We start from the raw sequence: 24423 nt of genomic DNA on the forward strand, positions 1-24423 counted from the left end.
CTTCCAAAAGTAAAAACTCGTCAATTTTATGATGCAAATATAAAGTAGACATATTGTATATGTGAATAAAAAAAAAAATTATTCGGAATATCCATTTTCCTTACAAGCAGAGAGCTTCAAAGTTAGAAAAATGCAAAATTTTCAAATTTTTCATAAAATTTGGGGATTTTTCACCAAGAAAGGATGCAAGTTACCACAAAATTTTACCACTATGTTAAAGTAGAATATGTCACGAAAAAACAATCTCGGAATCAGAATGATAACTAAAAGCATTCCAGAGTTATTAATGTTTAAAGTGACAGTGGTCAGATGTGCAAAAAAAGGCCGGGTCCTGAGGTGTAAAATGGCTGGGTCCTTAAGGGGTTAAGGACTTTTTTCATTAGCATTTTTTTTTTGCAACAAAACGGTAGACAACTCTTCTTTGCTATGATGCAAGTCATAGGCATAGGCTCTGCAGTATGCAAGTTATGGCTATCATAAACCTTAGAGACTTTAGAATGGAATGATGGACCATGACATTTTAGGCTAAATTATCATGTTAATGAGCAGTCACCCAACAGCCTTGACTGGTCTCTGGTCTTGATTGATTTCTCTCTGTTTAGGTATAAAGAGAGATCGATCGGTCAAGGCTAGTGGGACAGGGAGAATCCACCAGGGACCACCCTGATGACTCTTGGTTCAAGCAGCATGAAAGGGATGACAGGGTCCTTTAAGAAGGCCATGAAAACAAACTCTAACTTTCATTGTTACTATCATACAACCTTTCTACTACTTGTAATCTATTTTTCTTATGGAGGTTCTCTACTGTCAGTTTGTGTTCAGTCTGATCATGCTCCTACAATTCAATAGAGAAGGCCTTTTGTGAGGAAAAGAGGGGAGCCTATGAGGTTAGGTATATAAGCAGAAGACACAATTTTTCCCATCACCGAAACTATGAACAAAAAAGACCTATAGATTCTATACAGCGTAAAGATGCATCTTGAGAGTCTGCATTTTATTATTTAACTTGAAAGTTGTTTGACCTTCTAATTCTAGCCTAGGTTTCAATGTCATCCAGGTTACTCTCCACTACTCCCCCTATCTGTTAGTCTTCTTCTCTTTCTGCTCTAACATGCTTTTCTCTTATATTTTCTATTAGCTTAGCACATACTACATAAAAGCTTTACAGTCATATAAATAAACTTTTGACACATTGCCCAGACATGTCAAGAGTTTCGATCGCACTGCGTCTCAGCCCTAATACCTGCTGGGATCATGAGTTATATCCAGGTAAAGTGTGCCTCACTCCCTGATTGCCTGATCTGACTGATGCGCTTCAGTCTTGGGGCTGAGACCCAATGAAATCTAAGCTTTTCACATGTCTGGATGACAATAACACATTATGAAACTACTATATAGTTGCCTTGTTTTTAGAGACAATCTCTTTTTAAAGGGGTCGTCTCATAAGACATTTCCTGTTAGGGCACTTGGACATCATGGGGGCCCCATTCATGACCCCATTCTAGGAGCCTGAAAGGGTAGCCGATCCAGGAGAAAATACTGGTGGGCTGCGGCTGTGGGTCCTAGGCTGATGATCTAATGGCCCTAGTGGCTACATTTGGAAGAGGTTTAATCTGATGCAAAAGGACAGCATACATACTTATTTATACATATACCACCTTTTTCTTTCTCTAAACCCTAAAGAAAATGATTGTAGACAATGCGGAAATATAAATAAAATCAATACAAAACAAAAAGTTTACTGTGCCTTTAAGATGCGCTTAGCTACTGTACTGCCTAACAACTAACAACTTTTTATTTCCCAAAGTGCGATGCCCTTTTCTGCATTTAAGAAGTGTAAGGTCAGTATGTAGACACAGAAATGTAGAGGAGTAGGATGAACACTGCTAGAAGAATCGCTGGTAATCTAAGCAAATGCCAGAACATGAAAGCTGTTTACTGTTGTTGGTTCATCTCGTGTTTGCTGGACTACAGTCTACATTATTAATATGCTTATATTGATCATAGCACAAGTACAAGATACAATTATTTTCTGGAGCTGGGGCTTTGTATATATGAGTACCGGACAAAAAGTCATATCCAATGATATACCGAATATACTGCACAGATTAACCCCCAGTAAACCAACTTCTTGTTGAAAACTGTTGTTTTTTTTCTTGCATTTAGAGGTAATGTGATACATTTATATTGTATTTCTATAATCACCTTCCTCTTATAAGCAGTTTATGAGAATTTAGTCTAAAGCATTAAATGTTGTCATGATAGATTCTAATAACTGAATAAAAGGCTATTCACACTTTTGCAACCATATGTATAGCTCCAATGCATCTAAGCTAAGTAATTACAGTGCACCTCTCTGCATAAAAAACTTTGGACATGTCATAGAGACATGTCAAAAGTTTTGATCAGTCTAGGTCAGAACACAATAGTGAAAATGGCCATAGGGAAAAGTGCGGCTGACCTAGATAATCCCGTAGACTGGAAAATATATATATGTATATACTAGTGCTTCCCCTATGTGGTTATGGGCGCACGTATTAACAGCTGCCTGATATACAATGTGGATCCCTGTATCACATATATATATATATATAATAATGGACTTATCTAAAATTGAGGACATTGGCGCGTTGTTAATGCCCACAGTTCTTTATTAAATATAAAGAACTGTTGGCATTAACAAAGCACGGATATCCTCTATTTTAGATAAATCACGTAGACTTACATTGTAAGTCTGCCTCTCATAGTGCGCTCCTCTCCAAGCTAGTTCTAGCTAAACTGTGATTGGTTGTTATGGGTAAAACCAGACAGTTATGGTTTTAGCCAGGTTGCTAAACTTAGGCCATTGTTTCTATAGCTTCTAAGCAGACCGATGGTTACAGACCACAAACAAAGCCTATGTGTAGTCAGATTCTGTAGTCTTGTAGTGTTCTTTTCCAATGTGCTCTTTCTTCTGGCTAATCTACACATAGCAGGAGATGGGACACAGAGAGACAAGAAACACAGATTGCAAGATCAGACTACACACAGGGTATAAAATAATGATTCTGTTATTTATATGGCACCAACATATTCTGCAGCACTGTACAAACCTTGCCCTCACTCAAATTGTTCCTTCTACCCATTGCAGCTCCAATCTAAATTAACATACACACTCTATGCAGATTTTTTTCTTTGTGGGATTTAAACCTAGGCCCTTAACAATGCAAAGAAACAGCACTAACCACTGAGCCACCATAGTCTGTAATCATGGAAAAATATAGTTCTATGTTGAGCTTTAGACACAGTGGAAGGATAATTTTACTCAAGACTATTGCTTCAATGAATTTTATGCATTGAAGCAATTTAAGATGGTTACAAAAGTGTTCATATTCTTTAAAACAATCCATTATATATATATATATATATATATATATATATATATATATATATATATATGGCACTGGAATGTTGTGATAGTTGGTTTGTTATTTTATAACATTTCCTGCAGACGCTTCTTATACTCTTGGACTAATGTTACAACCCTATGAAAGGTGAGCAATGAGTACTATATAGCTGTACTGGTATGGATGTATAATTAACATATATATATATATATATATATATATATATATATATATATATATATGTACAAAAAATATTAAATGAATACATCTCAATGGGTAAACTTTACATCTCCATGGAAGGTACAAACTTCTATCACCAAATTAAAAGTACCAACATGAGGAGCACACTGACGCCAATTTATTTTTACGATGATGGGAAAGCAAACTGTAATGTCCGTTTTTTAGTTTTTGTATTTTTCTGTTTAAGTGCGTATTCACACACTAGTTTGTTCAGAGCAATTTGCTCTTATACCTGGATAGGGAATAGTTAGTGCTCTGAACAAATGAGAACTCGGGTGGAGTTATTTTAAGCCAGACTTCTCCTGCATTCAGTGCAATACTATGATGTCATTTAGTTTAATGACACTATGTCTGTTTGTGCAATACACTTTCAAGTCTGCTTGAGCATTTACCTTGTATTTATCTGAGTTTTAGCCATGATTAAATAGTCTTGTTCTTTGTAGATTTTTAGTCTGTGTTACATTTGTCGGTTTTAGGATTTTCATATCCTTTTTGTTATGCGTCTGTTCACACTTTGTCGGAGTCTTGCTTGTTACCTGTGCCCTGTTTGTTAAATTCCTGTTTGGTATCCTGGAGCCTATTCAGACTCATCTAGTTTTAGTCTAGTGTTTGGGTCAGCATCTTGTCCACACGGTGGAGTGTGTCCGCTGGCCAGTAGCCTATTTTGCTTTATTATTAATTGCTACTCCTTTTGGTGGAGTGGGGAGTCCAGTTTGTATGTTCTGTGACCCAGTGTGAACAGTGTCCTATATTTATATCCTGTTTGGTTAATCTGATCTTTGTCCTTTGTACTTGTACCTGTTTGTGAACATTGTCCTATGTTACTTGTTCAGTTTAGTGTTTTGGCTCTCAGTTCTTCTGTTCATCCCCTTCATCTCCTGGATTCTACTGTATATTCATATCATGCCTAGTCTTGTTCATTTTATCATGTCTGGTATGTTTGATATGTTTATCTGATATCTGGTTTATGAACTGTTTCTTAATTCACTATATTCTGCTCTGTTTGTGAGTTTATATTCTGCCATGTTAGTATTTGTGTTCTGTCTGGTATATCTGGTTGTCTAGTAGTTTTCTGTTCTGGCCTGTGACCGACTATGTATATTATGAACTTTAGCGCAGGAAGGGACTGGTGCCCAGTTGTCGATCCGTCGTTTAGGATGGATGGGCAAGTAGGCAGGGAGAGATGTTTTAAGGTCAGTTTAGGGTTCACTCTCTCTGTCCCCCAGTCGGTCATTGACACAAACTAATTTTGTGTGATTTGTTTTTTTTTTCTCCCCTTTTCTCATATTTTATTTTGGGGGGTGGTATATTGATGATGTCTTCATTGTTTTGGATGGGCCCATGTCACTGTTAGAGCATTTTATTGACATTCTGAGCCAGAACACTATATATCATCCTAGTGAGATCACTTTCATGGATTTGACCATCTACCGTATTTATCGGCGTATAACACGCACTTTTTAGGCTAAAATTTTTAGTCTAAAGTCTATGTGCGTGTTATACGCCAATACACCCCCAGGAAAGGCAGGGGGAGAGAGGCCGTTGCTGCCCGCTTCTCTCCCCCTGCCTTTCCTGGGGGTCTAGAGCCCTGCTGCCGGCCCTTCTCTCCCCCTGGCTACAGCCAGGGGGGAGAGAAGGGACAGCGGCACCCATTGCCGGCGCTGCTGCCCCGTTGCCTCCCCCCATCCACGGTGGCATAATTACCTGGGTCGGGTCCGCGCTGCTGCAGGCCTCTGGCGTGCGTCCCCGGCGTCGTTGCTATGCGCTGCACGGCGCGGCGCATTACGTCAGTGCGCCGCGCTGTGCATAGCAACGACGCAGGGGACGCGCGCCGGAGGCCTGCAGCAGCGCGGACCCGACCCAGGTAATTATGCCACCGGGGATGGGGGGAGGCAACGGGGCAGCAGCACCGGCAATGGGTGCCGCTGCCCCTTCTCTCCCCCTCGCTGTCGGCGCCGCTTCTCTCCCCCTGGCTTCTCTCTCCCGATAGCCAGGGGAGAGAGAAGGGCCGGCAGCAGGGCTCTAGACCCCCAGGAAAGGCAGGGGTAGAGAAGCGGCAGCTACGGCCTCTCTCCCCCTGCCTTTCCTGGGGGTGTATCAGGGTATACACGCGCACACACGCACCCTCATTTTACCATGGATATTTGGGTAAAAAACTTTTTTTACCCAAATATCCTTGGTAAAATGAGGGTGCGTGTTATAGGCCAGTGCGTGGTATACCCCGATAAATACGGTATTTAGAAAACTCATACTAACATCTTTTGAAAACCTACGTCCACTAACAATTTATTACATTTGGACAAATCATTATCCAGCCACCATATGTAGAGGGATACCGAATGGGCAGTAACATACATAGTAACATAGTTTTTAAGGTTGAAAAAAGATCGAGTCCACCAAGTTCAACCTACTGTGTTGATCCAGAGGAAGGCAAAACCCCCATGAGGCTGATGCCAATTGCCCCATGACAGAGGAAAAATTCCTTCCTTACCCCAATATGGCGATCAGAATAAATCCATGGATCAATATTCTGTCCCCATAAATCTAGTATCCATAATCTGTAATATTATATTTTTTCAGAAAAACATCCAGGCCCCCCAGGAACTTGTCAGTAGAGATGTCGCGAATTGTTCGCCGGCGAACAGTTCCCGGCGAACTTAGCATGTTCGCATCGCCGGGTGAACATATGTGAAGTTCGATTCGCCCCCTATACTTTAACATTGCAGTAAACTTTGACCCTGTGAGTCAGAGTCAGCAGACACATTACAGCCAATCAGCAGCAGTCCCTGCCTTCCAGACCCTCCTTCCTCCTGCACGGACGCCATTTTACCTTCATCCGGCAAGCTGCAGGCTTAGAAAGTGGAGGGACAGAGAAGCTGCTCCTGCTGTAATAGGGAAAGCGATAGCTAGGTTGCTGCTAGGTGGTGTATTCAGGGTCCACTTTACTCCTAAAGCACTAGTCTAACATCTGCTTTAAGGACAGCACCCAAAAAAGCCCTTTTTAGGGCTCAAATATCAGTCCGTGTGTCTTGCAACAGCTGGAGGCACCCTGGTTGAGAGGAAACCGCTGGTTAAAAGGGGTACTCCAGTGTAAAACTTAAGTTCCTTCAAGCAACTAACTACAGCATTAAAAGGGCTATAAGTTCAGTCCGTGTGTCTTGCAACTGCTGGAGGAACCCTGGTTGGGGATCTCTGCTTAAAAGGGGAACTCCGCTGGCAACCTTTTTTGCTCATTGTCACACTAGTGCAAATCACATTTGGTGTGACAGTTGTTCAAATAAAATAAAAAAATACATTTTTTTGGCTGTGAAATAAAACCAGTGCTGCTTAAAGGGGGGCTCTAACTATGTGCTGCCTAATATGGGGGAATCACTGGGGGTTCGCCTGGTTAGCGAACATTTGCGGAAGTTCGCACTCGCCGTACGTGAACCGAAAATGTTATGTTCGCGACATCACTACTTGTCAGACATCACAACACCATGCGGGATGAGAGAGTCTCACTGCTCTTACAGTAAAGAATCCCTGTCTGCGATGATGGTGAAACATTCTTTCCTCTAGGTATAAAAAAAGATCATTAGAAAGATCTCTGTACTGTCCATTCATATATTTGTACATTGTGATCAAATTGCCCCTAAGATGTCTTTTCTTTAACCCCTTAAGGACCAAGCCCATTTTAACCTTAAATGGGTACTGCGAGATACAAAAACTTTTGATATGTTGTAAAGCATGTATAACCAATAGGTTTTGCAATTGCTTTCATTAGAAAATTTTCAGTATTTGAAACTGAAAAAGCCAGTCAAACAACTGCTCCCCCCTGCCTGCTTGGACACATACTAGTCCTGATGTGTCCATGCATCCTCACCATGTCATGGACACACTTCCTTGATTGACAGCTGTGAGTGCAGGGCTCTCAGCTGGAGGAAAAATCCTTCCACTGTCAACTTGGGTCCTGCTACTGTCAGTGAGGACAAGCTGGGAGTTGTAATTTTGCTAATGCTAGGGGAGATGTGAGCAGACAGCATACTGAGGGAGGGGGCGGAGACCTGCACAGTGAGGCCACGCCCCCTTCCTTTGGGAGGAATTCAGACTAGTGAGCTAAATTAAAAGTGTAATAAAAAAAAATAAAGGTGCTATACACATAAAAATTAGATGTACATGGTCAGGATTAGGTACTGAGCGATATATTAAAAAGAAATTTCTGTTAGATCTAACAGGTATGTTTTAAGGACCAGGCTAATTTTATTTTTGCGTTTTCGTTTTTTCCTCCTCGCCTTCTAAAATCCATAACTCTTTTATATTTCCATCTACAGACCCATGTAAGGGCTTGTTATTTGCATGACCAATTGTACTTTGTAATGAAACCTCTCATTTTACCATAAAATGTACAGCGAACCCAAAACAATATTGTTTTAGGGAGGAAATTAAAATGAAAACCACAATTTTGCACATTTTGGAGGGTTTTGTTTTCACACTGTACACTTTACAGCAAAAATGACATGTGTTCTTTATTATGTGGGTCAATATGATTAAAATGATACCCATGGCTAGATACTTTTATATTTTTGTATTGCTTAAAAAAAATCTTAAACTTTTTGTAGGAAATCAGTAATCTAAAATCGCCTTATTTTGACCACCTATAACTTTTTCATTTTTCCATATATAGGGCGGTAGGAGGGCTCATTTTTTGTGCTATCATCTGTACTTTTTATCGATACAACATTTGCATATATAAAACTTTTGGATAATTTTTTATTATTATTATTTTTTATAAAATGACAAAAAAAGCTGAATTTTTGGACTTTATTTTTTACGCAATTCACCGTACGGGATCATTAACATTATATTTTGATAGTTCTGACATTTACACATGCAAAGATACCAAATATGTTTATTAAAAAAATGTTTACGCTTTTTGAGGGTAAAATGGGAAAAACGGACACTTTTCTTTTTTATTGGGGGAGGGGATTTTTTTTTTACTTTTTATTTTTATATTTGATTTGATTTGATTGCTAATTTGTATAGGACACAGCACTGCTCAGTATTATCGGTGATCTTCTGCTCTGGTCTGCTCGATCTCAGACCAGAGCAGAAGACCCCGGGAGAAAGCCGGAGCCAGGTGAGGGGACCTCCGGCCGCCGTGCCAGACGATCGGATCGCTGCGGCAGCGCTAGGGCGTTCCGATCATCCATTTAAAGTACCGCACTGCCGCAGATGCAGTGATCTGGCAGATAATGGCAGACATCCGCGCGATCGTGAATGTCGGCCGATACCGGCGGGTCCTCGGCTAGCAGCCGAGCACGGTTCCGATGCTCGCGGTCATACACAGGACGTAAATGTACGTGATGGTTCGCTAAGCACTGCCAAACCAGGACATACATTTACGTCCGTGGTCGTTAACCCCTTAAGGACCAAGGATGTATGAGTATGTCCTTGGTCCCGCTCCCTTGATATAAGGCGGGGTCCCACGGTGACCCCGCATGATATCACGGCGGGCCTGGCGACATAGTGAAGCCGGGACCCGCCTCTAATAGCGTGCTATTAACCCTTTAGCCGCGCGCTCAAAGCTGAGCCACGCGAATAAAAGTGAAAGTAAAAGTGCCCGGCTAGCTCAGGGAGCTGTTCGGGATCGCCGCGGTATAATCGCGGCATCCCGAACAGCAGTACTACAGGAGGAAGGTCTCTTACCTTCCTTCCTGCAGTCCGATCGCCGATTGAATGCTTCAAGCCTGAGATCCAGGCTTGAGCAATCAATCGCCGAAAACACTGATCATTTCATCTCTATGGAGATGCATTGAACAGTGTTAAAGATCAGTAAATGCAATGTTATAGCCCCCTATGGGGGCTATAATATTGCAAAAGATAAAAGTAAAAAAAATCATTAACCCTTTGAATTATCACTTCCCCTAATAATAGTTTGAATCACCCGGCATTTCCAATAATAAAAAAAAAAACAGTGTAAATAAAAACAAAAATAAACATATGTGGTATCGCCGCGTGCAGAAATGTCCGAATGAAAAAAATATACTGCTAATTAAACTGCACAGTCAATGGCGGACGCGCAAAAAAATTCCAAAGTCCAAAATAGCGTATTTTTGGTAACTTTTTATGTCATGAAAAGATTAATAAAAAGCGATCAAAAAGTCAGATCAATGCAAAAATGGTACTGACAAAAACTTCAGATCACGGCGCAAAAAAGGAACCCTCATAGCGCCCTGAACACGGAAAAATAAAAAAGTTATAGGGGTCAGAAGATGACAATTTTAAATGTATAAGTTTTCCTGCATGTAGTTCTGATTTTTTTCTGAAGTATAACAAAATCAAACCTATATAAGTAGGGTATCATTTTAACCGTATGGACCTAGAGAATAAATATAATGTGTCATTTTTACCGAAAAATGTACTATGTAGAAACGGAAGCCCCCAAAATTTACAAAATGGCTGTATTTTTTCAATTTTGTCGCACAATGATTTTTTTCCCGCTTTGCCGTAGATTTTTGGGTAAAATGACTGATATCATTACAAAGTAGAATTGGTGGTGCAAAAAATAAGCCATAATACAGATTTTTAGGTGCAAAATTTTAAGAGTTATGATTTTTTAAAGGTAAGGAGGAAAAAACGAAAGAGCAAAAACAGAAAAACGCCCGGTCCTTAAGGGGTTAAGGGGTTAAAGGAGAACTGTGGCGCAACACTTTCAACTTCCCTTGTGCCCGGGCTGCAAAAACTAAAAAAAAAAAAAAACTTAAACTCACCTTCCTACATTCCCCCGTTGCGCCGATATCTGCGTCCCGTTCTTCCAGTGCTGCTCTGCTTCATGCTTCTTAGGCTCGGAACATCAGACTGCTGTCAGCGTATCGCCGACCACAGCCATGTCTGCCTAGGCCGGTGATAGGCTGAGCACACTGTCATGTAAGGAGCCCGGGCAGCAGGGAGAAGGCGGGGCCTGAGCTCCTCACATGACAGTGCACTCTGCGCATGCTGACTGCAGTGTGACATTCCGAGCCTAAGAAGCAGGAAGCAGAGCAGCACCGGAGGAACAGGACTCCGTTATCAGTGCAATGGGGAATGTAGGAAAGTGAGTTAAAGTTAGTTTTCTTTTAGTTTTTGCCACCTGGGCACAGAGGAAGTTAAAAGTGTTGTTCTGCAGCTCTCCTTTAATAATCTTCACAAACATTGTCTGGTTCTGATTTTGGACCCAGACCTGGGAAAAGTTGTTGGTACAAAACCCAGTGTCACCTTTAGGCACTGAAAAAATTAATGGAACTTATTAGTCTATAGCCATCTTGATACTGGTGCTGGAGGTACTGGAGGCGCAGGATGAACTCAGAAGGAGACCAGGTAAAATCAAAGGAGGTTTATTCCCAAAATGCAGCACGTTTCACTGCAGGTTTGCAGCTTCATCAGGCATGATGAAGCTGCAAACTTGCAGGGAAACTCGTTGCATCTTGGGAATAAACCTCCTTTGATTTTACTTGGTCTCCTTCTGAGTTCATCCTGCGCCTCGTGGAACCGGCATCTTTCCTGAAGCCTCCTTGATCCTACACCATTACCCAGCCGGAGGGCAGCGGATGACTCTGCTATATATGTGCCTACCATTGTTGTGTATGTTGGTACACAACTATATGGGTTGAGCGACTTTCAAGCCTCTTTTATTGTACCCTTTTATATCTCGTTTATCACACCAAGCAGCTCTCTTTCCTCATCCATAGATTCACTGAATAAGAGCTAACAATGCATGGTACTAAGGTACTAAGATTTTTATCATTGTACTCACTGCTTCACTTGCTTAAGCAGTAATGCAGCATGATCACTGCAGTGCAACACAGCAATTATTGTCTCCGTGACCCATGTCGCAGCTAGAATTGCCATGTAGCCCCTGCCTAGTTCTGCTATTTTATTTGAGCTGATAACTACTACAGTCCATTTACTATATAGTACACATGCTCTGTGTTTGTGTTTAGCTTGCATATGCTTTGCATGATTCAGGGCACAGGCTATGGTTCTTGGATGCATTCCCTTCCCAGGAATCCACCGCTGTCAGGAATCCAATGCGCTAACACCAGCCGATGATGTGCTGCGAAAAAGACTCCTGTCATAAAAGCTTCAATCACTGTGCTGTCGACTCTGACACAATAAGCCCTGTTACTCAGAGGGCCCTGACAGACACGGAATATCAAAACAGCATCTTACACTAGGAACGGGAATGAGATCTATTTGTGGACTCTTAAGTACAGACACATGCATGTATGTTAGTGTTCCATCAAGTCGCTCGTCGAAAACAGAACTCCGGCTCCATCTTTGTGCTTGAAAACCTTTTATTGAGGTTTTGGAAGAAAAATTGAGAAAATAGAAAGAGTTTCTATACACTCTGAAATATGCAGTGTCAAATTGCTATAGTAACAGCTGAGGATATGGCAGAACAGATCATTCTGTGGTAGGGTTCTTTTATCAGGTTGGTTGCTCATTACTACACATTAGCGTTCAGCCAATTATCACTAAGGATAAATTATTAATTGACTAATTATATGAGTGACCCCTGAGGTCGCCCATTATACCCACATCCAGATTGTTGACAAACACAGATGTAGCTTTCACGCCAGACCCAGAGATCATTATTACAGTAGTTGTCAGCAAATGACACCATGCAGGAACCTCAGCCCTGCCCATCAATGGAGCCACATTGACAGACAGCATTTCCTAATATGCCATCAGAGTCGTAATGTGTACTGCAACAGAGTCCAACCATAACAGAATGCTTAAAGGGGTACTCCTGTGGAAAACTTTTTTTTTTTTTAAATCAACTGGTGCCAGAAAGTTAAACAGATTTGTAAATAACTTCTATTAAAAAATCTTAATCCTTCCAGTACTTTTTAGGGGCTGTATACTAAAGAGAAATCCAAAAAAGAAATGCATTTCCTCTGATGTCATGACCACAGTGCTCTCTGCTGTCCATTTTAGGAACTGTTCCAGAGCAGGAAAAAATCCCCACAGCAAACACATGCTGCTCTGGACAGTTCCTAAAATGGACAGCAGAGGTCAGCAGAGAGCACTGTGGTCATGACATCAGAGGAAATGCATTTCTTTTTAGGATTTCTCTTTAGTATTCAGCCCCTAAAAAGTACTGGAAGGATTAAGATTTTTTAATAGAAGTGATTTACAAATCTGTTTATCTTTCTGGCACCAGTTGATTTAAAAAAAAAAAAAAAAAAAAAGGGGAGTACCCCTTTAATATAGAGAATAGAAAAGTTTAGCAAGTGTCCTTTTAGTATGGCCACATATGGGTAAAAGCTCAGCAAAGGAAAAAAAATCAGTTAAGGTAGTGGTGGTCGGGGGGGGGGGGGGGGGCAGAGATAAGGGTGCTGGACAGGACATCAAATATATAAGGCTGGATAGCAACTGGGTTAGTTTTTAAAATTTTGTAAATGTAAAGTTCAAGGCATTTGAAGACCAACCCGGAGCAGTGGGTTTTACAACAGTGTATTGTATTCTGGGTGGGATAAAGTGGGCAAATGTGAGAAATGTCATATTTCTAGCAGTCCTGCAGGTTACTTTAGTTCCTGTAACAAAAGAGGGCATTTCTGCTAATAACATTATATTAGGCAAATCCTAATTCCAATGTATGAAATTCTCTAGGGCTTAGTTTACACAGAGCAATTTTAACTCCAGACGGATAGACATCTGGATAGCTAATTACCTGGACGTCAGTCCTGGATCTACTTACACAGGTACGGTTGCAGAATACAGTATAGGGTTTTTTAGTAGATTTTTTTTAATACACTAATTCCAGTTTACAGGTTATGCATGCTACTCATCAGGATATTCCTGATCCTTGCACCCCACACACCCAATGGGACAATGTTGCCTTTTTCTTCTCTTCCCAGCCTTCTACACACTCGGTATTCTATTACATATTGCCTTCCCTTACATTTCTGTCCTCTTCTCTCTTTTCATCACTGATGAAGTTAACCCTCACACTTTCTTTTGAAGAGAGTCCCCAATTTAACTGTTAACATCTGCTATGCTAATAGTTTTTCTCATAGATATTATGTTGGTGGTATGGAGGCAGAGCCATCTTTAAAACTACAGAACAGCTTAGGTCAACGTGGCTGCATACCTTGACCCAAATTACAGTAGTTGTACAGTGGAGTCCTACAGGTGAATTATTCCACCTGCATTAGATATCACAATAGCTGGAACTCTACATAAAAAATGTGCCCATATCCAAATATTAACTTTGTTGGAGATAATATTGGTGGCCACATCTGCACTTACTTGATCTGCCTTTAAATGGGTACTTCGCCCCTAGACATCTTATCCCCTCGGGGGCACCCCAGAATTCTGAACATTGGGGTGCATTGGGTTGAATTGGGCAAAAGAGCAGGAAATTGTGTAGTTGAAAGGAGTCCTTACTCCTATAAGTACTAAGCAGCCAGACACACACAGTATGTCTGGCAGCTCATGTTAAGTGCATATAGTGCAGCTTATGATAAATCCCTCTGCTGTCAGACTTTCTAGTTCCAGCACAGTCAGTGCCCACTGATGATGTCCTCAGTGGGAGCTGACTGTGGTCACATTATCTGTGGGAAAACACTGGTCCTATGGCACCTAACAACGCAGGGAGGGTGAGTATATGCATTAAATAGGGGGGATGAGCAGCCAGGCATATGATGGGTACCTGGTTGCTCAGTACTTACAGGAAAAGGGACTGTCCTTGACACATTTTCCATGGTGCCTACAGTATGTCAACATATGTAGGTTGCCAGGGAAATTACGTAAAGAAGCAGGGACTCCTGTCCTGTCATTTTGACAGGATTACCGGCTCCTATATAGTGAATAGAGATGTGCTATGCATTGCTGCTTAATATCTTGCCCAATAAAGTAAGCACCATTGCTGTGGATCGCCACTTAACTTCTTATACTGGCTCTGCACCTTGACCTTGCACAGTGAGTGGTGGGATAAATCCAAATTGGCAGTTAAATTCAAAACAAATTTGAGAGGCATTTTTTCTTTGAGAGACATTATACAGTACCTTATGGTCTGCCATACCTTGACCTGGGTTATCGTGCCTGTTATAGCGCTGCAGAATTCTTCTGACAGGCTGAAGTGGTACCGTGCGGGAGGTGGGGTTGCTACTGGCTGACTGTTAGTGGGTGGTTGTGACTTCAGATGCTGGCTGTAAGCGGCAAGGAGGTAGTAGATCCACTGAGCCTGAGTGAATTATGGCTTGGACTGTGTCAGGGAGCGGAGTCTAAGGTGCCATTGGTTTTCATCAGAGTCCGCCGCAAGGCGGGATGGATTTACTGCGGCAGGCGGCACCCAGGTTGCTACCCCCTGACACGACTCGTCCACTCAGGCTGCTGAGGAGAAAACGTGGTACTGGAGGGATAAGGCAAATCATATTCAGGATAGCAGAAGGTCAGGGCAGGCATATTTTCTTTTTGGAATGCTCTCTGATGACATCACGAGCACAGTTCTCTCTGATTATAATAACGCTTTATTTATTGTTGTCCTTAGTGGGATTTGAACTCAAGTTGCCAGAACTGCAAGGCAGTGGTGCTAACCACTGAGCCACCATGCTGCCCTTAGCATACATCTGCTATGCACGGTTGCTAAAATGGACAGAGATGTTAGCAGAGAGCACTGTGCTCGTGATGTCATCAGTGTTCCAAAAAGAAAGGAATTTCCTCTGTAGCATTCAGAAGCTAATAAGTACTGGAAGGATTAAGATTTTGTAATAGAAGTAATTTACAAATATGTTTAACTTTCTGCCACCAGTTGATTTAAGAGAAAAAAGGTTTTCACTGGAGTACCCCTTTAAGGACCTCTGCTTTAAATTAACTTGACCTAAAAAAGAAATCTCTATTGCACTTACAGGCTCGATTCCCAGTCAGTGCCAAATTTCCATGCAACCCTATTAGCTTTCCTTGTTCTTTGTCAAAAAGAGCATAAAGGAAAATGATGTAATGTTTAGTGGAAAATAAAAAACAAAACAAAACCAAGGCAAAAACAGCAGAGACTAGTAATGTTAATAGACTAGTTAATTCACATATATAGACCTGTGTGATTTCCTTTATTTTCTAAGAAACAGTAGGAAGCCTTTGCTTTCAATGTAAAATAGTTTAATATAAAAAAAACATTTTGTTATGTTCACTGTTCCTGCTGATGTCTTGAAATACATATATTTCTTTTTTTTTGTGGAGCAAATAATTGATAGGAAAAAAAGCTATTTCATGTGGTTCCTATAAAAATGCTTTCTTCTGGATTGGATCCCATTTGGTTTACCAGGGGAGATGATTCTGAGGTTCCCCATCCAGCTATACAGAACATGTGCAGGTCCACTTTTAATTGTATACACGGGACAGATCATCAATAAAGGTGTAAAAAGGGGATGTTCACATCACATTTCGGCTATATGCTAAGACTATATGTAGGGATTTGTCAGGTCCCAGGTCCCTTCTCTCAACTTTCAAAGTCTGTTGGTAGAGAGTTGAAAGGCCACCATACACTTTAGGCACTTTACTCTTTACTCTAGAAGGCCGCCATGCACTTCAGGCACTTTACTTTTTACTCTAGAAGGCCACCATACACTTTAGGCACTTTACTTTTTAATGAGACACAAAAGGAAATTTTCAGCTCCCCTCCCACTGGTCTTGCACGGATCTTCAGCCTGGCCCAGCTTGATACGTAGTATAATGAAGAGAAATTCTGATCCAGCAATTCCATAAAACATAAGCTTTATTTGTACCCAAGTTAAAAGATAGCAACAAGCATAGCACACACACCTGGCCAGTGTTACACTGCAAACATGGAAGCGTTTCGGGCGCATGCGCACCCTTGATCACCACCGGTGATCAAGGGTGCGCATGCACTCAAAACGCGTCCCTGTTTACAGTGTAATACTGGCCAGATGGTGAATCGTGTGTACTATACTTGTTGCTATCTTCTAACTTTGGATACAAATAAAGCCTATGTTTTATGGAATTGGAAGGCCGCCATGCACTTTGGGCACTTTTCTATTTGCTCTAGAAGGCCACCATACACTTTAGGCACTTTATTCTTTACTCTTGAAGGCTGTCATTAGAGATGGGCGGATTTTTTCGAAAATTCTATTCGGCCGATTTAATGAATTTTCCGAAAAAAAATCAGTTGGACCCATATATTTGCGTTGAATCGCTATTAAAAACAGCTATTTCCGGGCTACAGAGAGCCTCAATAGGGGTGTAGAGCACTTCGCCTTGCCGTAACACGCATATGGAGTGTGCTGGAGTAGTGAAATAATACTGTTATTCAGTATGACATGCAGATTACAGGCATCGCTATTAGATTCACTGCCGCAGAGCAGCACAATGACAGAGTCTTGATGTGGCAGCAGGGCTGGGAAATCATATGGAGTCACAACTGAAGAGATTAAAGAGATTTTTTTTTACAGTAATACACCCCAGTATGGTTGCAATAGAAAAAAGAGTACTCTCTCTCTCTCTATCTCTCTCTCTCTCTCTCTCTCTCTCTCTCTCTCTCGCTCTCTCTCTCTGAACTGTCCCTGCCTTCACTATGGTTGCTTGTAGTCTTTGAATGGGGAGTGCTTCCTGTGATGATCTCAATTGGCAGACTATGAAACAACTTCTTAACTCTCCCTGCAAGCCTGCCAGCAGTGATGCGGGCTTTAGGTCAATGGATTTCCCCTGTGCTGTTCTGTATTGGCAGTAACACTGATTAGTGACCACACAGTGTATGCTCTCTCTCTAGTCAGAACGAATGAGGGCTTCAGGTGAGTGGCTGCTGAATATATAGGGCTGCGACATCACAGGGCTGGCTGCTGATAGGCTGCATGCGCCATGTGATTCAGGGTGATCCTGCCTTCCCAGACATCTTTGCCCCATGTCCTCACTCGTGTAGTCACCATTTTAGCCCCCTGGCCCGCACAAAATGTAGTGAATGAAGTGATTCGTTACCACGAAGCGTGAGGAAATTCGGATTCGTTCCGAATCTAATTTTTCATGAAATTTGGAACAAATTCAACTTCGTCAGCTTCAATTCGCCCATCTCTAGATGTCATCCACTTTAGACACTTTTCTATTTACTCTTAAAGGCTGCCATACACTTTAGACACTTTTCTATTTACTCTAGAAGGCTGTCATACACTTAAGACACTTTACTTTATACTCTAGAAAGCCGCCAAACAAGAGCAAAAAAAGATTGAAATGTATATGTCAGGTCATTTATTATTTTTCGGGGCAAATGGTCTTTTATATAGTGTACATCTGAGGTTTTCTAGCTTAGTATTTTATCTTTGAACCCTAGCAGTAGGTATAGTAAGAAAGAATAAAGTTAGGTCCAATTCACATCATTAATAGCACCAGTATAAGATCATAAAAGTATTTAAAGGGGTACTCCGCTGAAATACATCTTATCCCCTTTGGATGGGGGATAAGATGTTTTTTGGCACAGTACCCCTTTAAGCACATACCACAACATGCTCGTAGACCAAAGGTGGTTTACTTGTGACTAAGTTTTGTCTGCTTTATGTCAATAAACCTTTTGAGAAGAATTTATCAAAGCTGTACAATAAAGGTCAGATGTGAAATTGTTACAAATGTTTACACAAGTCTCTTGGTTGTGCAACATTTTGCATCTTTTGTAATCAATAGGTTCTTAAAGGGGTGCTCTGGGGAAGTTAAGGAAAATAAAAATGCCCCAAAGCCTCACCATTACCTGTTCTGTGTCCCCTGTAGTTATCCTTGTGATTTTGCCAGCTCCTGTGGCCCCTGTTGTCTCCTGAATATTCTTTTTCCTTGCTTGCAGCCCAGACTACAACTCCCAGAAGTCAGTGCGGCTATGTAATGGCAGCCAACCAATAACTTTTACTATCTGTGTGCATGCTGTGTTGTTGTAAACACAGTCAGCAGCACACACTGTACATGTCTTTTCTTTCAAACTATCCTTCCCCCCAGCAAATAATCATGCTATGCTCTAAATGGCAGCAGTCAGTGATTAGATCTACAGGTAAAGAGCTGTGTTATCTGCAGAGGAGACGCTGGGCTTCTCTGCCAACAAGATCCTCACACAGGGAGGGTAGGGGGAGGGGAGGTGTGGTTGTGAAGCCAGACAGAAATCATGTGGTGTTTGTCTTCCAGGAGGGTGGGGCTAGTCTCAGTGAGGGCTTTGCATAAAGACAAGGTGGATCTGATAATGACGTCTTTCTCTCAGTCCCTGCATGTAAGTGACAGCTATATAGCTAATGAATGATATTTAGACAAATAAATAGGTCGGTCAGAGAGAAAGAATGGGCTATGGGATTAGTTCCACGAATGCTCTTCACCTTTACTTCACCTTTGACTCTAGTCAAGTTGTTTTGTGCTTAAGACGCATATATGTAAATGCAACAAATTTATTTCTGCGGGAGATTTATCACTCTATTTTATATTTTATATAAAGATTGTCTTTGTTGCCCATAGCAGCCATACAGTGCTCAGCTTTCATTTCACCAGAGCAATATGATAAATGAATGCTGAGCTTGAGCTTTAAAATAGCTTAAAGGGGTACTCCGGCCCTAGACATCTTATCCCCTATCCAAAGGATAAGATGTCTGATCGTAGGGGTCCGGCGGCTGCAGTACCCACTTGTTATCAGCCTCACGGAGCGAAGATCGCTCCGTGTCTGATGACTCACGATACAGGGGCTGGAGTATAGTGATGTCACGGCCACGCCCCCTCCCATAGACTTGCTTTGAGGGGCGGGACCAGACATCACAAGGGGGCGGAGCCGTGGCATCACAATGTTCTGGCCCCTGTTTCATAAGTCATCAGACACGGAGTGATCTCCGCTCTGTGAGACTGATGACAAGTGGGTGATGCAGGAGAGATTGCAGGGGTTCCCAGCGGCGGGACCTCTGCGATCAAACATCTTATCCCCTATCCTTTAGATAGGGGATAAGATGTCTAAGGCCCGAGTACCCCTTTAATAAATCTCCCCCACCATATGATACTTTTAGATACTTGTTGCACGTAGGCAAGCCAAAAACAGGCACTATAAAATATATACACTGCTTAAAAAATAAAGGGAACACTAAGATAACACATCCTAGATCTGAATGAATGAACTAATCATATGAAATACTTTCCTCTTTACATAGCTGAATGCGCTGACATCAAAATCACACAAAAATTATCAATGGAAATCAAATTTATCAACCCATGGATGTCTGGATATGGAGTCACACTCAAAATCAAAGTGGATAAACACACTACAACTTTGATGTAATGTCTTTAAAACAAGTCAAAATGAGGCTCAGTAGTGTGTGTCGCCTCCATGTGCCCGTATGACCTCCCTACAACGCCTGGGCAACTCCTGATGAGGTGGCGGATGGTCTCCTGAGGGATGTCCTCCCAGACCTGGACTAAAGCATCTCCTGGACAGTCTGTGGTGTCGAGATGTGCTCAATCAGATTCAGGTCTGGGGAACGGGCGGGCCAGTTCATAGCATCAATGCCTTCCTCTTGCAGGAACTGCTGACATACTCCAGCCACATTAGGTCTAGCATTGTCTTACATTAGGAGGAACCCAGGGCCAACCGCACCAGCATATGGTCTCACAAGGGGTCTGAGGATCTCATCTTGGTATCTAATGGCAGTCAGGCTACCTCTGACAAGCACATGGAGGGCTGTGCAGCCCCCCAAAGAAATGCCACACCATTACTGACCCACTGCCAAACCGGTCATGCTGGAGGATGTTGCAGGCAGAAGAACGTTTTCGGCGTCTCCAGACTCTGTCACATATGCTCAGTGTGAATCTGCTTTCATTTGTGAAGAGCACAGGGCGCCAGTGGCGAATTTGCCAATCTTGGTGTTCTCTAGCAAATGTCAAACGTCCTGCACTGTGTTGGACTGTAAGCACAACCCCCACCTGTGGACGTTGGGCCTCATAAAAGGCACCTCAGGCCTTCTGGAGGTCATTTTGCAGGGCTCTGGCAGTGCTCTTCCTGCTCCTCCTTCCACTTGAGTGAAAGCACCGCCAGCATTCAAAAGTGACCAAAACATCAGCCAGGAAGCATAGGAACTGAGAAGTGGTCTGTGGTCACCTCCTGTAGAACCACTCCTTTATACGGGGTGTCTTGCTAATTGCCTATAATTTTCCACCTGTTGTCTGTTCCATTTGCACAACAGCATGTGAAATTGATTGTCAATCAGTGTTGCTTCCTGAGTGGACAGTGGGATTTCAGAGAAGTGTCATTGACTTGGAGTTACATTGTGTTTAAGTGTTCCCTTTATTTTTTTGAGCAGTATCTATATATATATATATATATATATATATATATATATATATATATATAGAAAATAGTTGCAGCACAGCTCAGTTCCAAAACAAACATGGGTGCCAGCGTCCCAACCTGATCAGGGCTTCTTTAGATAAAAAATTCCAATGGCGCAGAACTCCAAAAAAAAGGTGCATCTTATTCACACATATCTCAATACAGCAACGTTTCTGCTCCTATGGAGCCATTTTCAAGCCTTGAAGGCTGGCTCCACAGGAGCAGAAACGTTGCTGTATTGAGATATGTGTGAATAAGATGCACCTTTTTTTTGGAGTACTGCGCCATTGGAATTATATATATGTATATATATATATATATATATATATATATATATATATACGAACAGCATCGTAAGCGCTGCAAATGATAAATTCCCCCCTTTTATTTGTAGCATAGACTAGCATGTGTTTCAGTCCTGCAAATACAGTGGGGATCAAAAGTTTGGGCACCCCAGGTAAAAATTTGTATTAATGTGCATAAAGAAGTCAAGGAAAGATGGAAAAATCTCCAAAAGGCATCAAATTACAGATTAGACATTCTTATAATATGTCAACAAAAGGAAGATTTTATTTCCATCATTTACACTTTCAAAATAACAGAAAACAAAAAAAAATGGCATCTGCAAAAGTTTGGACACCCTGCAGAGTTAATATCTTGTACTGCCCCCTTTGGCAAGTATCACAGCTTGTAAATGCTTTTTTGTAGCCAGCCAAGAGTCTTTCAATTCTTGTTTGAGGTATCTTTGCCCATTCTTCCTTACAAAAGTCTTCCAGTTCTTTGAGATTTCTGGACTGCTCTTTTAAGGTCTATCCATAGATTTTCAATTATGTTGAGGTCAGGAGATTGTGAAGGCCATGGCAAAACCTTCAGTTTACGCCTCTTGATGTAATCCCCCGTGGATTTCGAGGTGTGTTTAGGATCATTATCCATTTGTAGAAGCCATGCTCTCTTTAACTTCAGCTTTTTCACAGATGGCATCGAGTTAGCTTCCAAAATTTACTGAAATTTTATTGAATCCATTTTTCCTTCTACTCTTGAGATGTTCCCTGTGCCACTGGCTGCAATACAACCCCAAAGCATGATTGATCAACCCCCATGCTTAACAGTTGGACAGAGGTTCTTTTCATTAAATTCTGTTCCCCTTCTTCTCCAAACGTACCTTTGCTCATTCCGGCCAAAAAGTTCAATTTTTACCTCATCGGTCCACAGAACTTGTTTTCAAAATGCATCAGGCTTGTCTATATGTTCATTTGCAAAGTTCAAACACTGTTTTTTGTGGTTAGGACGTAGAAGAGGCTTTCTTCTGATGACTCTTCCATGAAGACCATATTTGTACAAGTATCTCTTTATAGTGGAATAGTGTACCAAAGCTCCAGTGTCTGCCAGATCTTTCTGGAGGGATTGTGCAGTCAAACGTGGGTTTTGAATGGTTTTTCTCACAATCCTGAGAGCTGTTCTGTCTGATATTTTTTTTGGTCTTCCAGATCTTGCTTTAACTTCCACTGTTCCTGATGACTGCCATTTCTTAATTACATTCCGAACAAAGGATATTGACATCTGAAAACATTTTGCTATCTCCTTATAGCCTTCTCCAGCTTTGTGAGCGTCAACTATTTTCAGTTTCAGATTTCTAGACAACTGCTTAGAAGAACCCATGGTTCTGATTGTTGGGGCAAGGTCAGATGAGTCTGGGCATTGAAAACCTTTGAGATTGACATCACCTGGTCTTCCCAGATGATGACTGAGAACAATCCATGACACTGGCAGGTCTCAGCTTTGTAAAGGGGGCAGTGCATGCTATAAATTCTGTAGGGTGCCCAAACTTTTGCAGACACCATTTTTTTTGTTTTCTGTTATTTTGAAAGTGTAAATGATGGAAATAAAATCCAACTTTTATTGACATATTATAAGAATGTCTCATCTATAATTTGATGCCTTTTGGAGATTTTTCCATCTTTCCTTGGCTTCTTTATGCACATTAATACAAATTTTTACCTGGGGTGCCCAAACTTTTGATCCCCACTGTAAAACTATAGCAATATAAAGCAGGCCAAATGTAGATAAAGTAGACTATGTTTTGTCTATTACAGCCTATGTAACAACACAGTACATTACGTTATATCATTGTCATATTAAGGGGTCCTTATACTTCTGAATACAATTTTTGCTTGTTCTGATTTACTATGTGCCACCCTGTAGCTTTCATTTATCGGTATAACTTTGGTTGCATTGTATTAATCTGAATTTGGTGAAAGAGCCCGCTTAATTGTTAAATAGACTTTTAAATGGCTGGATTACGTAAGTTACCCTTTGTATTAAATGTCAGATGGAAATGTAAGAAGGCGTCACTGGAACTTTTGCCTTGGGCATAATACATACTGTAAATGAAGGTGAGTTGGTCTCTAAGCCAACTTCATACTGTACAAAGGGTTCAGGGACAAGTTTCTGTGTATAAATTCTTTTCATATGGTGGCAAAGGGACATCATGTCCTTCTTATTCTATCTGCTCTCCATCTGTTCAGCTCTACTGGACTTGGCCACTACTGTAGACTATGGCTGAAGTAAATAGGTCACATACAGAAACTTTGATTAAAGTGAAGAGAGACGCTCAATGCTCCACTATAGAGAATTTATACAAAATAATCTTTTGCTTAAAATAGGTGTTTATGTTCAAAACATTTAAACACTTAAAAAATAAAAAAAAATTAGTGTTCCATATTAACAGACCGTGAATGCTGGTTGTAGTTATGCAACAGCTGGAAGCACACTGGTTGGGAAACACTGAGTTAGGTAACAGGCTACCACAGTGTTTCTGCACCAGTGTACCACCAGCTATTGCATAACTACGACTCCCAGCATGCACAGACAGCCAAGGGGCATGCTGGGAGTTGTAGTTGTGCCTCCATCTGTTGCATAACTACAACTCCCAGCATGCCCTTTGGCTGTGCATGCTGAGAGTAGTATTATACAACAGCTGGAGGTACACAGCACTCACCTCCCGCTGTTGTATAATACAACTCCCAGCATGCACATCCAAAGGAAATACTGGGAGTTGTAGTTACGCAATGGCTGAAGGCAAAACTACAACTCCCAGCATGCCCTTTGGCTGTTGTTGCATGCTGGGAGTTGTAGTTATGCAACAGCTGGAGGCACAAAGTGTGCCTACAGCTGTTGCATAACTACAACTCCCAGCATGCACAGACAGCCAAAGGGCATGCTGGGAGTTGTGGTTGAGCCTCCAGCTGTTGCATAACTACAACTCTCAGTATGCCCTTTAGCTGTGCATGCTGGGAGTTGTTGCTAAGCAACAGCAGACACAGCCCTTAACTCCTACTGCTGTGCTCACTCCCTCGCCACCACTCCTTGCCTCTGGTCCTGGGGCCCCGATCCCACCGCCGATGCTTGGGATCGGGGGCTGCCGGTGTCAGCTCCCGGCACCCACTCTCGTCCTCCAGAATAGGGGCGGAGCGGGTGCCATTAGTGACGCCC

At 41.7% G+C, this 24423-nt stretch overlaps 1 protein-coding gene across 5 annotated transcripts in view; it reads right to left on the reverse strand.

Annotated features, from left to right (window-relative positions):
* SYT7 (synaptotagmin 7) overlaps positions 1–24423 on the reverse strand; it is a 526341-nt gene that overhangs the window by 259050 nt on the left and 242868 nt on the right. The gene's annotated exons all lie outside the window — the stretch shown is intronic.

Source organism: Hyla sarda, chromosome 6, assembly GCF_029499605.1.
Source record: "Hyla sarda isolate aHylSar1 chromosome 6, aHylSar1.hap1, whole genome shotgun sequence".
NCBI lineage: Eukaryota > Metazoa > Chordata > Amphibia > Anura > Hylidae > Hyla > Hyla sarda.